At 40.6% G+C, this 13,242-nt stretch overlaps 1 protein-coding gene across 2 annotated transcripts in view; it reads left to right on the forward strand.

The window, feature by feature from the left end:
- The window catches only part of LPIN2 (lipin 2), an 81,839-nt gene that overhangs the window by 25,743 nt on the left and 42,854 nt on the right, over positions 1 to 13,242 (forward strand). The gene's annotated exons all lie outside the window — the stretch shown is intronic.

Genomic DNA, 13,242 nt, shown 5'->3' on the forward strand with positions numbered 1-13,242 from the left:
TTTTTTCATTTTCCCCATGTCCCCCCCAACGTTTTTCCTTTTAAAAAGTAAACATGTACTTTAAAAGTGTGGGGTTTTTTTTTCCTAAAGGATGGATAGTTTTATAAAAACAGGCATAAAAGCAGGACAATTTGTTCGCAAAATCTAGTTTATAATCTGATTTTAGTTCTAAAGTAACAAACAAATTTTATTGTTACTTTTTAAAATGTTATTACATCCTGTGTGCTTTTTGCTTTGGATCTCTTTGTTGGTAGAAATACGCTTGTTCAGAGTTCTCAGTGAACTAAAGGAAAGATGTTCATGAATGGAAGTCAGATGCTATCAGGGGAGGCAATGTGCTTTTGAAATCTGCATTTTAATATTATAGAGTGTATATACATAAGTGTTCTTGCACATCTATTGCAAAGGTCAAAGTGGAGAATAGTGAACGTAGTTGACCCTTTATGAAATGTTTAACAGTGCATTCTGACAGGTGAGCACTGACGGCTATAAACTGAGCGTCCCGGGAAAACCTTCTTAGACTTTCTGCTGCTGGTGTTTTCCAGAGAGGTCAAGGGGTGTCTGCTTAGACTGCGTTTTATTAACAGTTCTCTTTTATGTTGTTAGAACATTGAAGTCTCATGAGTCACCTCCCTACCCCATGAGAAATGTGAATTTTCTCAATGATTAATATTGATACTGGATTTGATATCTGCTTAACAAGCTGTAATAATTATATAAGAGTTTGACTTTGTAACATGAGTGTGTGTGGCAAGGAGGAGAATCCTGGTTCTCAAGGCCCAGGCTTTCTGTGACCTGGACACCACTTACAAGTCACAGCTTTGGGGCACTCTTCTTGTTGAAAAGTGACAATTGCAGTTTTGAAAGTCTTTCTTTTGGCTGTATGTGTTTGGAATATAAACATATATGTCTCATGATTTGGAAAACCATAAGGAGAATTCTGTGCTTTGTTATAAATTAAGATTTTTTTTTAAAAAATCATGTTTGCATATTTTTTAAACAAGTGACGATAGTTCATCTGAGGAAAAGACCAAATTATTTAAGTTAGGGCAGAATGCACAGTGTTCTTAGCTGAACTCGTGGCTTTAAGAAATACTTATAGGATAGCATTTTATTATTAATATTATTACTAATATATATATTATTAAATCTTTCTGCATTTTATTGCTGGAAAGGACCCCAGAGGTTACCTGGCTATTTTTGGCAGAACCTTGCACACAGAGGTTACTCAGGTCTGGTTGTTTTCAGCGGAAGTGAGACTTGACCTTGGGTCTTCACATCTTCTCCAGCTGGAGGATACTCCAGGAAGTCTTCAGGGCCCTGCTTCTCAATCCTTTTCTCTCCGAGCTCTTCATTGATTTAAAGGGCTTGGGGCACCTAGTTGACTCCAAAAAGCTCGGGGAGATTTAATAACCTGAACAGGTAGCAAATCACCCGATGAGTGTGTGCTGAGTGCTTCATACTAAATTAGGAAACTCTGAACTTCAGGGTGGGGCTGGGGTGAGGCAGGGAGCTGTGGAACCACAGCGGTAGCACATTATCATTATTGGTGCTGCCTGGAACCCTGAAGCAACACTAGGTGAATGGGTCCAAACTGGTCAGGTTCCTCCAATTCAGCGTGGGCTGTGTTCACAGAAGTAATTATTTGAGTGGAATTTCACTTCCCTATAGAAAAAATAATGTTATAATCTTAACTGTCTCATAATTAACTATAGAACCTCAGCTCACCAGAGTTCTGGAACAAGGAGGAAGGGGCTAAAGCAAGAATTTCCTCTTTCCTGTATAAGGGTGGAGTTGTTGTGTGAGACAGTCTCATTTTGTCACCCTTAGTAGAGTGCCATGGAGTCACAGCTCATAACTCTTGGGCTCAAGTGATCCTCTTGCCTCCAGCTTCCCGAGTAGCTGGGACTACAGGTGCCCACCACAAGGCCCAGCTTTTTTTTTTTTTAGCTCTATTAATACTCTCGCTGCTCCCGTGGCTGAGGCAAGAGAATTGCGTAAGCCCAAGAGCTGGAGGTTGCTGTGAGCCGTGTGACGTCATGGCACTCTACCGGGGCGTTAAAGTCAGACTCTGTCTCTACCAAAAAAAGAAAGAAAGAAAGAAAGAAAAATAAATGGAGTCTCTTCTTGCTCAGGCTGGTCTCAAACTCCTGAGCTCAAGCAGTCCACCCACCTCAGCCTCCCAGAGTGCTAGGATTACAGGTGTGAGCCACAGCTCAGGAATATGTTTAGGGTTTGAGGGACTTGTAGCCTTGGGGTCACACATGGCCTTCTCCCTCCTTGAGTTTGCCCTTTTGACTGAATACAGATTTTAATAAAGGGATTTGAAACTGTAAGTTCAGAAGAAACAAAATTCTCTTCATCCAGCAAATATTTATGGCACAACTGAGTCCAGCAGATGGTTACAAATACATTTTTTATTTGCATTACCTAATAATGTCTGAATTATTTGCTGCTCAGGGTTTCTGAATTACACAGCTGGACAGACTTCCAGCAAATGGCTCTATTAATACTCCCACTTTCAGTTTGCCCAGATAGTCCTGATGATATGCTCCCAGTTAGCTGAGCTCTTCCACTCAGTTGGAGCGCCTGGATGAGCCTCATATTGTAGGTGTGATCTGGGGGGTGGGGAGGCGGTCATTCAGCTTTCTGCCCTGGGAAAACATCTCTTAATTCTGTCACTGTGCCTTTAGATGTTCCAAAAAGTCAGGAACTATGCTGGCCTTGTCTAGAGGTGTTGGACACAATTCTATAAAAGGGTCTTACCCCTCTTGGGAAAACTCTGATTTTAGACAACTTGTAGGTGTGTCTTAAGGTTCCCTTGGATCCCTTCATCATGGGTGGGTCTGCTGTGTTTCTCCACTGGAAAGTTACTGGTTTTTCTTCTCATAATGATTATGATCTTGGGGAAGATATTTTGAGAATATGCAGACATCTTGTTTAACTCTTCAAATTTTTGTCTTCTATTTTTAACGTTCATTAATGAATCTTACTATATTTATTACTTTGGTGTATTCTAATAGTGAGTTTCTAGTTCATTCTTCATTTATTAACTGGAATTATCCTTTAAGAGAAAGCTGTCCCTTCTCATCTACATACATATTCACGTCAGTGTAAACTCATGAATATTTTATTCTTTGGATTATAATAACCTTATTTTGTTGCTTAAATTGCTGTAGCTTTAGCCCTTGGGCGCTCTTTGAGTCTTTGAGATTGACTCTGTTTCTTTAACATGCCTTTTAATTCCTTTTTTTTTTTTTTTTTTTTTAGAGACAGAATCTCACTTTGTTGCCCTCGGTTGCCCTCGGTAGAGTGCCATGGCATCACAGCTCACAGCAACCTCTAGCTCTTGCCTCAGCCTCTCGAGTAGCTGGGACTACAGGTGCCTGCCACAACACCCAGCCATTTTGTTGTTGTTGTTGCAATTTGGCCAGGGCGGGGTTCGAACCCACCACCCTTGGTATATGGAGCCGGCACCCTACTCACCGAGCCACAGGCGCTGCCCCATGCCTCTATTTTTTTGATTTGAGCCCTTTCTTGCTTTCTGGTACTACAAGATAAATGGTCCGGCAGCTTCTTGTATAGTCCTGCCCTGATCCTGGAATCAACCATTTCTCCAAGGAGCACTGTTCTTTTTATTGAAGAATGATTATTTAGAAGCCAAGATCGGGGCCATAGACAGCAGATTGCTTTGAGAGTATCCTTGATTCTAGATCTGTCTTAGAGAGTTAGGATATTTATGTATTCTAGCTCAGACATAGACACATCTCTGTTTATGCATCTATTCATCTGTGTGTGTATTTAAGAATCATGAGTTCTTACTGAGACCTCCAGTTCCAGTTCAACACCGAAGGGTTCATTTTAGCCTTCTCCTCATAGGAAAATTTTTTATTTTTAGAAGGTTTCCTGCTGTTTATGACTATGACATAAATGTCCATGACATTTGTCATGGAGAACAATGACTTCCAGATACATATTTGTTAGGTACAGTGTGGGATCCAAAGGCTCGTGTGGCTTCATTAAGTATTCTTTTCTTTAACTGGGTTAGTCACTATTTCTTCTTACTATACTAAAAAGAATTTATATCACTCTCAGCCCTCATAACTGAGGAAACTTAGCTCCTAGGGAAATAAATCTACTTTTTGGCTGGTGCAGTGGCTCACTCCTGGGAGTACTTATCCCAGCACTTGGGAGGCCAAGGCAGGTGGATTGTCTGAACTCACAGGTTTGAGACCAGCCTGAGCCAGAGCGAGACCCTGCAATCAATGTAACCTGGTTCTTTGTACCCTCAATGAATCCCCAACGATAAAAAATAATAATAATTACACAGTCAGAAACCAATACTTTTCTCTGGATGCTGATGAAGACCTCTAAAAACCTGCTTACATCTAGTCTGTCAGGGAAAATTAAGAACACCACTACTCTTCAAGATGAATAAATCTAAAACTATCTCCATGAGAAAAAAGAAACCTGTGAAGATGATTCTAGAGATCACTGAGTGGCTAGCAGTGACTTGTAGCAGAAGAGAACTGCTGGTCTGTCAGAGGAAGTCACCGGGAACTCAGCTGGGGCAAAGGAAAGGGGTGAACGTGACCAAGATCACGCCATGACCAAAGATTATTATAGAAAACAAAGTGAGGAGTACCACCAGGTTATCAATTTTCTTTTCTTTCTTTTTTTTTTGCAGTTTTTTTTTGGCCGGGGCTGGATTTGAACCCGCCACCTCCAGTATATGGGGCCAGCACCCTACTCCTCTGAGCCACAGGCACTGCCCCAGGTTATCAATTTTCTACCACTTAGTTTACTTACAGAAGACACCCAAACATATAATTCTATAGAGCAGAGCCTTCAAGGAAAATGGCTGGTAACAATAGCTTAGTTTTTCTTAATGCTTAACAAAGTACCAGAATATTCATCTTACTCAGCAAAAAAATCCTAATGTTCACTTATATATGTATCTTTAAATTTCAAAATAAAATACACTGTGTGTATTATCTGAGTAGATCCTAAAATGGAAAGTAACATTCTGTTTGTTGGGTTTGTATGTGTGTGACAGTTTTACTGGTTCACCTTCGGTAGAGTGCCCTGGTGTCACAACTCACAGCAACCTCAAACTCTTGGGCTTAAGCAATTCTCTTGCCTCGGCCTCCCAAGGAGCTGGGACTACAGGCACCCGCCACAATGCCAGGCTATTTTTTTGTTGTTGTCATCATTGTTTAGCAGGCCAGGGCCGGGTTTGAACCCACAAGCCTTGGTGCATGTGGCTGGCGCCCTAACCACTGAGCTACAGGTGCTGAGCCAATGCGTACAAAATTTTTATTTTATTTTATTTTTGCAGTTTTTGGCCGGGGCTGGATTTGAACCCACCACCTCCGGCATACAGGGCTGCCGCCCTACTCCTTTGAGCTACAGACACTGCCCTCATACAAAATTTTTAACATTGTAGTGAGTAATGTCCTTTAAGTTCAGCCTTGATAGGGAGCTCCTCACCAGATCTACCACTTTTTTTCCATGTATCTACACTGGTACATTGAACAGTATTCAGTAAGTCCTACCTGTGTACCACAGGTATTTTGGCTCTGTGTAGAAATGGTGGGGCGACTCTCAGCACCGTTCCCCTCTTCAGCATCTGCTCTCAGCCTGTCGACAGGGCTTGCTGATCCTGTGCAATCTGCCACCTGAGCACTCTGCCACCTCCTGTTTGAATTTGTTATAGTGGCTTCCAAAGTGCTGTCTGTTTTGAGCCTCCTCTTTTCCAGTTCGTCCTCGCCACATGATCTGATCCTGTTTTCCTTGAAGGAATTGCACAATGTCTTATGTGATTGTTTAACCTATAGGGATATTATATAGCAAGGCCTTCTGGGACGAGGCGGCTTACAAACTTCCTTTTTCACTGTGTCAAAAAGCTGTCTGGAGAACTTAGTATATTCAGGAAGTTTGCCAGGAGGCACTGGGTTTAGTTGACAGATTCTGTGCATAGGGATTTAAAGGTCCTAGGTATGGAGGAAAGCCCTATTCAACCAGCCCAGGCTAAAAGAGACCTGCCTTGCTTTTGAGGAGACATTTGGGGCTCTTGCTCCTGTGAGGGTCTAGGAGCTGTGAATTTTAGATGAGCAGCTGTCAATATGTCCTCATGATCAGTTTCATCTGCAAGGAGATCTGATGGGCATTAGTGTACCTTCTGTTTTGTGGTGCTGCTTGAGGGGTGGGCCAGGTTGTTCCTGGTGCTGCTTCTGTTTCCTATTTTATAAAGCAAGCATATAAAATAAAAAATGAAGGAAACAAATCAGCATTATGCTACAATGGGGGAGATGGAAGAAAAACTAAGAGGTACAAAGTAAGGCATTTGCTTGAATTTGAATGCCGGAGAGCAGCTTCTCAGGAGGGCTGACTTCTTTATCAGGGCTGAGCGTTGCTGTTTGAAGTGCTGCTTGCTACTTGTAGACTGCACCATTTTGTGTAGTTTTCCACCCCTTATGTCTAGCTTCATTCTTTGTGATCTCCATGGCATCTGCTGGGCACACTTGAAATGTTTTCTGAAATGTCTTGACTCAGTTAAGTTCCCAGATGTGGGTGAGCCCCTGGGCAACTTTCACTCCCTGCCCTCTCTAATCTGGGAGAAGCCTGGGGCAGAGGCTGCTGTGGGTACCCACTACTTAGCCTCCAGGAACTTCCATTTCTTGGTTAGTCTGGGATTTCCGGAGAAATAGGAGCTTTAGTGTAACCTGAGTTCAGCACTCAGATTTTTTGTCCTCCGGGATACCAGATGACTTTTAAGACCCAATGATTTAAGTCACAGACAAGCTAGTGGAGAAGCAGGGATCCTGAGTAGAGGAGAAATTAGGTTCTAGAGAATAGTAATTGGAAAGTAAACAACCTCTTGTCTCAAGTCTCAAATATGAAATGAATAATGCCTGCCTTGCCTTATTTTTGAACCTCAAATGAGAGGTATGTTTGAGAAAGTTCTTGAAAAATACTACGGGCTAATCAAATGCACAGTGTAACGGTGGGTGTCCTGGAGGTGTTTGGTCCAGGAGCATAGGCACAGGCTGGAATAGGTGGTGTCCTGATGTCTGTTTCCTGAAGCATCTGGGAGTCTCGGTTCCTTCCTAGCATATTCCTCACATTTGTGAGCAGAAGGTTAAACAGAAGGGCATGTTCTTTGATAAAAGCTGTTTTTACCTCTGTCCACAAGTCTGACCCCAGGTGATGTTCCCAGGAAGTCTTCTTTGTAATATTGAACCATGGCCCAGTGAGAAGGCTAATGCTAGATGTGTCTCGTAATGATGTGAGGAGACTTGGAGGATGGTTATTGCTTCTTTGGGCTCCTTGTAATCCTTTTACATTTATGTGGCCAAGTAGCATAAAGTAAAAGTGACAACTGAGATTACTGAAAGCAGCCTACCGGTAGTAAGAAATGTGGGAGTTGTGTGAAGAAGGCTTTTATGTTGCAGTCAAGGGCATAGGTTCTAGACTCAAGTTTGAATATTGGCTCTGCCACTTACTATTGTGTTGTGACCTTGGATATTTCTTAATCTCGGTTTCCTCATATAAATGGGAATAGTAATACCACACTCATGGGGATTTGTGAAGACAGTATGAGATGATACACTCGTTACAACACACTGCATAACACGTAATGTGAGGGACATGTAACAACCATAGTTGTGTTTATTGGTAGTGGTACTGCTAACTAACCGTACTAGTATTGAGTAGATAAACGAAGGTAAACTTAGGCAAGAGGTTTTCATGGTGCTTAAAAAGTGACATAGACTGTATCTGTTTTTGTATTGATAATGTATAAGTTATTGCAATTGTATTTTAATAACTACTTTGTTTATCTGTTACTCTTTTCCTTAAAAGAGTTATTTTTTTTTTTAAAGTTATTTCTGATTGAACAGATCACCTTCACAATAACTTTGGGCAGTTTTTGTAGGAGGCGGTTCTGTATTTGAACCTATTTACTCATGAAAGTTATTTATAAATTCCTGCCATATATCATGATAATTTAGTTTTTTGATGCTTAGGAAAGATTCTAAGCTAATCTTTAAGCTTTTGGTGATTGAATCTTAAAAGCTACCCATTTATTCCAGTATGTTCTTTTTACCTTTAAATATTTGATAAGGAAAATCTGATGGTGGGCAATATTGAATTTCATGCATGAAGGACTATTTGGCATATTGAATTTTATGTGTGAAGGGCCATTTGGCCTCTAATAGGGTAGTTGCTATTGTCTATTGATTTTGTTTTTCTGATTTGTAGTGATCAGTAAGTACTTTGTCTTAGAAGTTCCCAACATTTAATCCAGCCCGTAGGGCAGGTACCTAACAGCACACTGTATCTTGTGTACACCGCGTGTCAGTCAGGCTGTGGTGTCTGAGCAATCATTGTGTCTGGTTTGGAAATCTTGTTTAAAGAAAGACAGAGACAGTTCTCTAGTTTGTCATAAAAGTGAAAGTAAACCTAGTCATTTCAGATATTTTAAGGAGTCAGAGTGCTCAGCCCAGACCAGATGAGGCCTAGTTGTAGCCGTGCAATAGGAAACTCCGTGGTGTGTAGCAGTGTCTTTTAGAAGAGGGTAGTGCTATTTGTTGTAGTGTAATGATACTCATTCTAGTGGACATAATCAGGAGAGCTATCTGATACTGTAGTGAACCTCTGTGTGAAGTAGGAAGGCTCTGTCAACTAGAAGTTTAAAGAAGTGTAGCTTACGATCTTGAAGAAGATGCTTGTTTTAGCCAGGCTGCTGTAACAAAATACCATAGATGGTATTTGACTTAAAGAAATGTGGCTCAATCAACAGACATTTATTTCTCATAGTACCAGGAAGTGCAGGATCAAAGTGCAGGCGGGGTCAAAGTGCAGCCCCTTTCCTGGCTTGCAGACTTCTTGCTATATCCTCCTGTGGAAAGGAGAGGGAGAGCGAACATGGCTTTGGTCTCTTTCTCTTTTTATGAAGACATTAATCCATCAAATGGAGGCTTCACTAAACCTGTGGCCTCATCTATACCTAATTACTTGCCGAAGGCCCCACCTCTAAATGCCATCACATTGGAGGCTAAGGCTTCAATGTAGGGATTGTAGAGGAGGGTGGCCAGAAACATTCAGTTTATAAGTGTAGCCTTTCTCAGCCTCAATTTCATTATCTCTAAAAATAGAAATAATAATCCGTTTAAGGTTCTGAGATGATAATATATAAGCTTTAGAATTTGAAACATAAGTTTCAGAATTTGGAACATCGTAATCCCTCAAAAAGAGTTGCTGCTGCAGTGATTATTACTATATTTCAGAGATCGGCTAGAAGCATTTTGATGTGTGTTAAAAGACTGGGCTGGATGAACTCTTCCAATTCCAGTAAGCAGTAAACATCTTACAATTTTTGTTTGCCAGCGTCAGGATAGGGATGGTGCTCCATGAACATCCTTTAGTCCCACATTTTGCTTTCTCTGTGGCATCTCCAGGTCAGCTGCCTTTCTGATTTATGTATCCCGTCTTTGCCTTTCCTCTGTGTTTTTGTTTGTTTCTGCATCCCTCTTCCTTGGTCTCTGTACCTCTACATTCTTTCCTTGCCTGTTCCTCACCTTTCACTGTGAAGTATGAATAGTTTACAGTGTACATTGTTTTATTGTGTTTTTAAATCTTCTTGTACTTCAGAAGCTAATGTGGGAGTTCCACCCGTTGTGTGACTACGGTTACTTGATAATGTGGGTTTTCTGCTCTCGGTTCAGAGTTTGGCTTTCACAAACATTGACCAGGACAGGCCTGTCTTTGTTCTTTTTAGGTTTTCTTATGGCTGGTGCTGGGCTGGTAGGTAGGAATAACTTTATGGTGCTAGATTCTGTTTAAAGAGGAAGCTGTTAACTTTGTGCATCTGATGATCAATTGCTTTTCCTCCAGCTTTGCTGGGATGACCCTTCTGGCAGGTGGCTGCTCATTGGTCCCAGGGTGCCAGACATGCTAAGGCGCCAGGCCTCACTACACTTTGTTTTCCCAGCCTCCATAGTTTAAATGGAATTTTTGTATATCAAAGAGAAAACCAATCATTTGGCAGCCTGTTTTTTTCTACATTTAGCAACCGGCATTTACACAAGAGATTTTCGTATGTAACAGTGTGCATCCTTTAACCATGGCAATTAAAATCATCCTTGAATAGATGTAGTTACACTTAATTATGGATTTTATGGTCTAGTTGATGTTAAGCTTATTACACAGTTGTGTTTTTAAGACTTATTTGTGGCTGAATGTAGATGCTTAAAAGTTATCATTTTTTAGTTTTAGTTAAGAAAGGGCCTATATAATTAGTTATGTTTTTTTATTTTTACATATACATGAATTTATTAGGTTTCCATTTTTTGCCTTCACAAAATTAAAGAGGCTTAAAATTTAATAATAATAACAATGTTTAAGGACAGAAACAACCTCATAAAGAATGAACGAACATAAATACATTCAGAAAAGAAATCAGAGAATTGTGGTAAATATAAATAAAAATAAATAAATAAAATACATAACAGCAAAATTCTGATTTCTGTTATGTATTTTTTTTTAATTTGTAACAAAATGTTTTAACATTGTCACCATCGGTCAAGCAACAATACAAAAATTGACTGCTTGGATGATGCATAATGTGTGTGCCATGACAGGCAAAAAGCATGTCATGACTGTGTTACTTAGAGAATATGAAATGTCTCATGAACCGTTCTGGGTTGCCAAGAATTAACTACCTGCTAAAAGAGGGCAAAAAGATGAAATACCTAAGGCTGGATTTTATTTTGTTTCTATTTTTGGAGACTTTCTTGATATATAAAAATAATACACTGTGACCTGGAGATAAAGGTGTCTAGGTGCAGTGCTTTCTTATGAAAAAAATATTCAATGAGGTCCATGTGGTGAATCAGGATTTGAAAAGATGTTCAACATCATTAGACATTGGGGAATGCAAATTAAAATTGTGCACTAAATCACAATTTAGGTATCACTAAAGTCCTGATAATTTAGTTTTTTGATGCTTAGGAAAGATTCTAAGCTAATCTTTAAGCTTTTGATGATTGAATCTTAAAAGCTACCCATTTAGCTAAATGGCTAAATAAATAATAACGATTACTGTGGATGCGAAATAACTGGATCTCTCACACACTGCTTACATTGCTGGTGGGAACATAAAATGATGTTACAGCAACTCTGGAAAACAGTTCGGCAATTTCCAAAAAAAAGCGCATGCACTTTCTGTGCAACCTAGCAGTTTCATTCTTGGCCAGTTATCTCAATGAAAAGAAAACTTTATTTTCACACAAAAACCTGTACATGAATTCCAATATTCACTTAGAATAATGACTTAATTTATAATAATAGCCAAAAATAGCTCAGCTGCCCCGAACAGGTGACAGAGCAAACTAATGGTAGTATATCCATACCATGGAATACCGCTCAGCAATAAAAAGGAGCAGACTGTCGTTAGAAAAACCTGGATGAATCTCTGGAGAAATATGCTGGGGGATAAAAGGCAATTTCAAAAGGTTACGGACACTATGTTCCCACTCATATAAATTTCATAAAATGACAAAAAGTTTAAAAAGTAATTTTACCTTGATTACATGTTCAAATACATTTTATACATAGTAGATAACATATTTAAATGATAAAATATTGAAGTGGAAAACAGATTAGTGGTTGCTGGAGAGATTCAGGAGGGAGGGTGGTGGGAGGGAAGTCAGTGTGGCTGTAGAAGGCAGCAAGAGGGATTGTCGCGATAATGAAAATGTCCCGAATCTTGGCTGGGCGTGGTGGCTCATGCCTGTAGTCCTAGCACTCTGGGAGGCTGAGGCAGGTGGATTGCCTGAGCTCACAGGTTTGAGACCAGCCTGAGCAAAAGGGAGACCTCGTCTAAAAATACCTGGACGTTGTGGCAGGCGCCTGTAGTCCCTGCTACTTGGGAGGCTAAGACAAGAGAATTGTTAGAGCCTAAGAGTTTGAGGTTGCTGTGAGGTATGACATGATAGCACTCTACTGAGGGTGACAAAGTGAGACTCTGTTTCAAAAAAGAGAATAAAAAGGTCTCTAGTCTAACTGACTAATCAGTGTTGATAGCCTGACTGGGAAACCAGTGCAACATCACCTGGGGGCTTTGGTAACTAACATTAGTTTTAAATATTTAAAAAAAAATTTCCAGGGCGGTGCCTATGGCTCAAGGAGTAAGGCGCCGGTCCCATATGCCGGAGGTGGCGGGTTCAAACCCAGCCCCAGCCAAAAAAAAAAAAGTTAAAAAAAAAAAAAAAAATTTCCAGGGCAAAATTATGGCTATGCTTCATGGTCTAGAACTGAAGAACTTGGATTACACATTCATTTGTCTGTAAGAATAGAAAGGATTTTTGAGTCAAACCAGGGCTCTGCTGGGGCACTCACTTGGCTATGGAGAGAGTTCAGTGAGGTTCTGTGTGGCACAAGTCCTGCCAGACCCCTGAGTTTTCCCAAGGGCATGGTGTTCTTTTTCCTAGTTCTGCTTTGGACTTGCCTAGCAACATAGAATGTCCTCTCTGGAACTTTGAGCTCAAGGCAGCACCGAAGGTGGGTTCAGAGAATCACTTGAGCTTTGTAGCAGGGGTTCTCAACCTTTCTAATGCCACGGTCCTTTAATACAGTTCCTTGACCCACAGGTTGAGAACCGCTGGCTTATAGTGAATAGTGTGGAGCACAGTCTGTCAGTTGTGTGTGGTTGGGTGACTGCTTCTGAACTAGCCCGAGCAGTGGAGAGTCTCCTGTTAGGTCTGTATTACTCTGGTCGCAGGAGAATGGCTTTCACTGAATTATACTTTGACATAATATTAAGGGATTAAGTGTCTTAACAAGTGAAATGCGGAGGTGTATTCAGTAGCTGGAAGTGAAATCTGACAACCCTAGGGTAAAGGGTTTTTTTGTTGTTGTTTTTGTTTTTAAATTAGTAGAAGAGGTGGGGATAGGGCCCTGGGGATGAAGCCAGCTTTGGCTTCAGCTGCAGCCTCCTCCCTCTCTCACAGACCTCTTATAGGCCCTGATAATTCTGATTTTAATAGTGAATTCAGGTTGAGGAACCTTTTCTGTGCTTTAAACTTTGTGGATCATGAATATATGTTCCAACTAGTTGTAGAGACATTGAAGGGATTTTCCTTGGAAGTAATGTTATCAATGGGCTAGACTCAGAACCACTCACCAAAGTTTATTTAATCTAGCCAGTATCTGAACAGTGATAGTTTAGATCTTGGTTCA

The sequence above is a fragment of the Nycticebus coucang genome, chromosome 19, assembly GCF_027406575.1.
Source record: "Nycticebus coucang isolate mNycCou1 chromosome 19, mNycCou1.pri, whole genome shotgun sequence".
Lineage (NCBI taxonomy): Eukaryota > Metazoa > Chordata > Mammalia > Primates > Lorisidae > Nycticebus > Nycticebus coucang.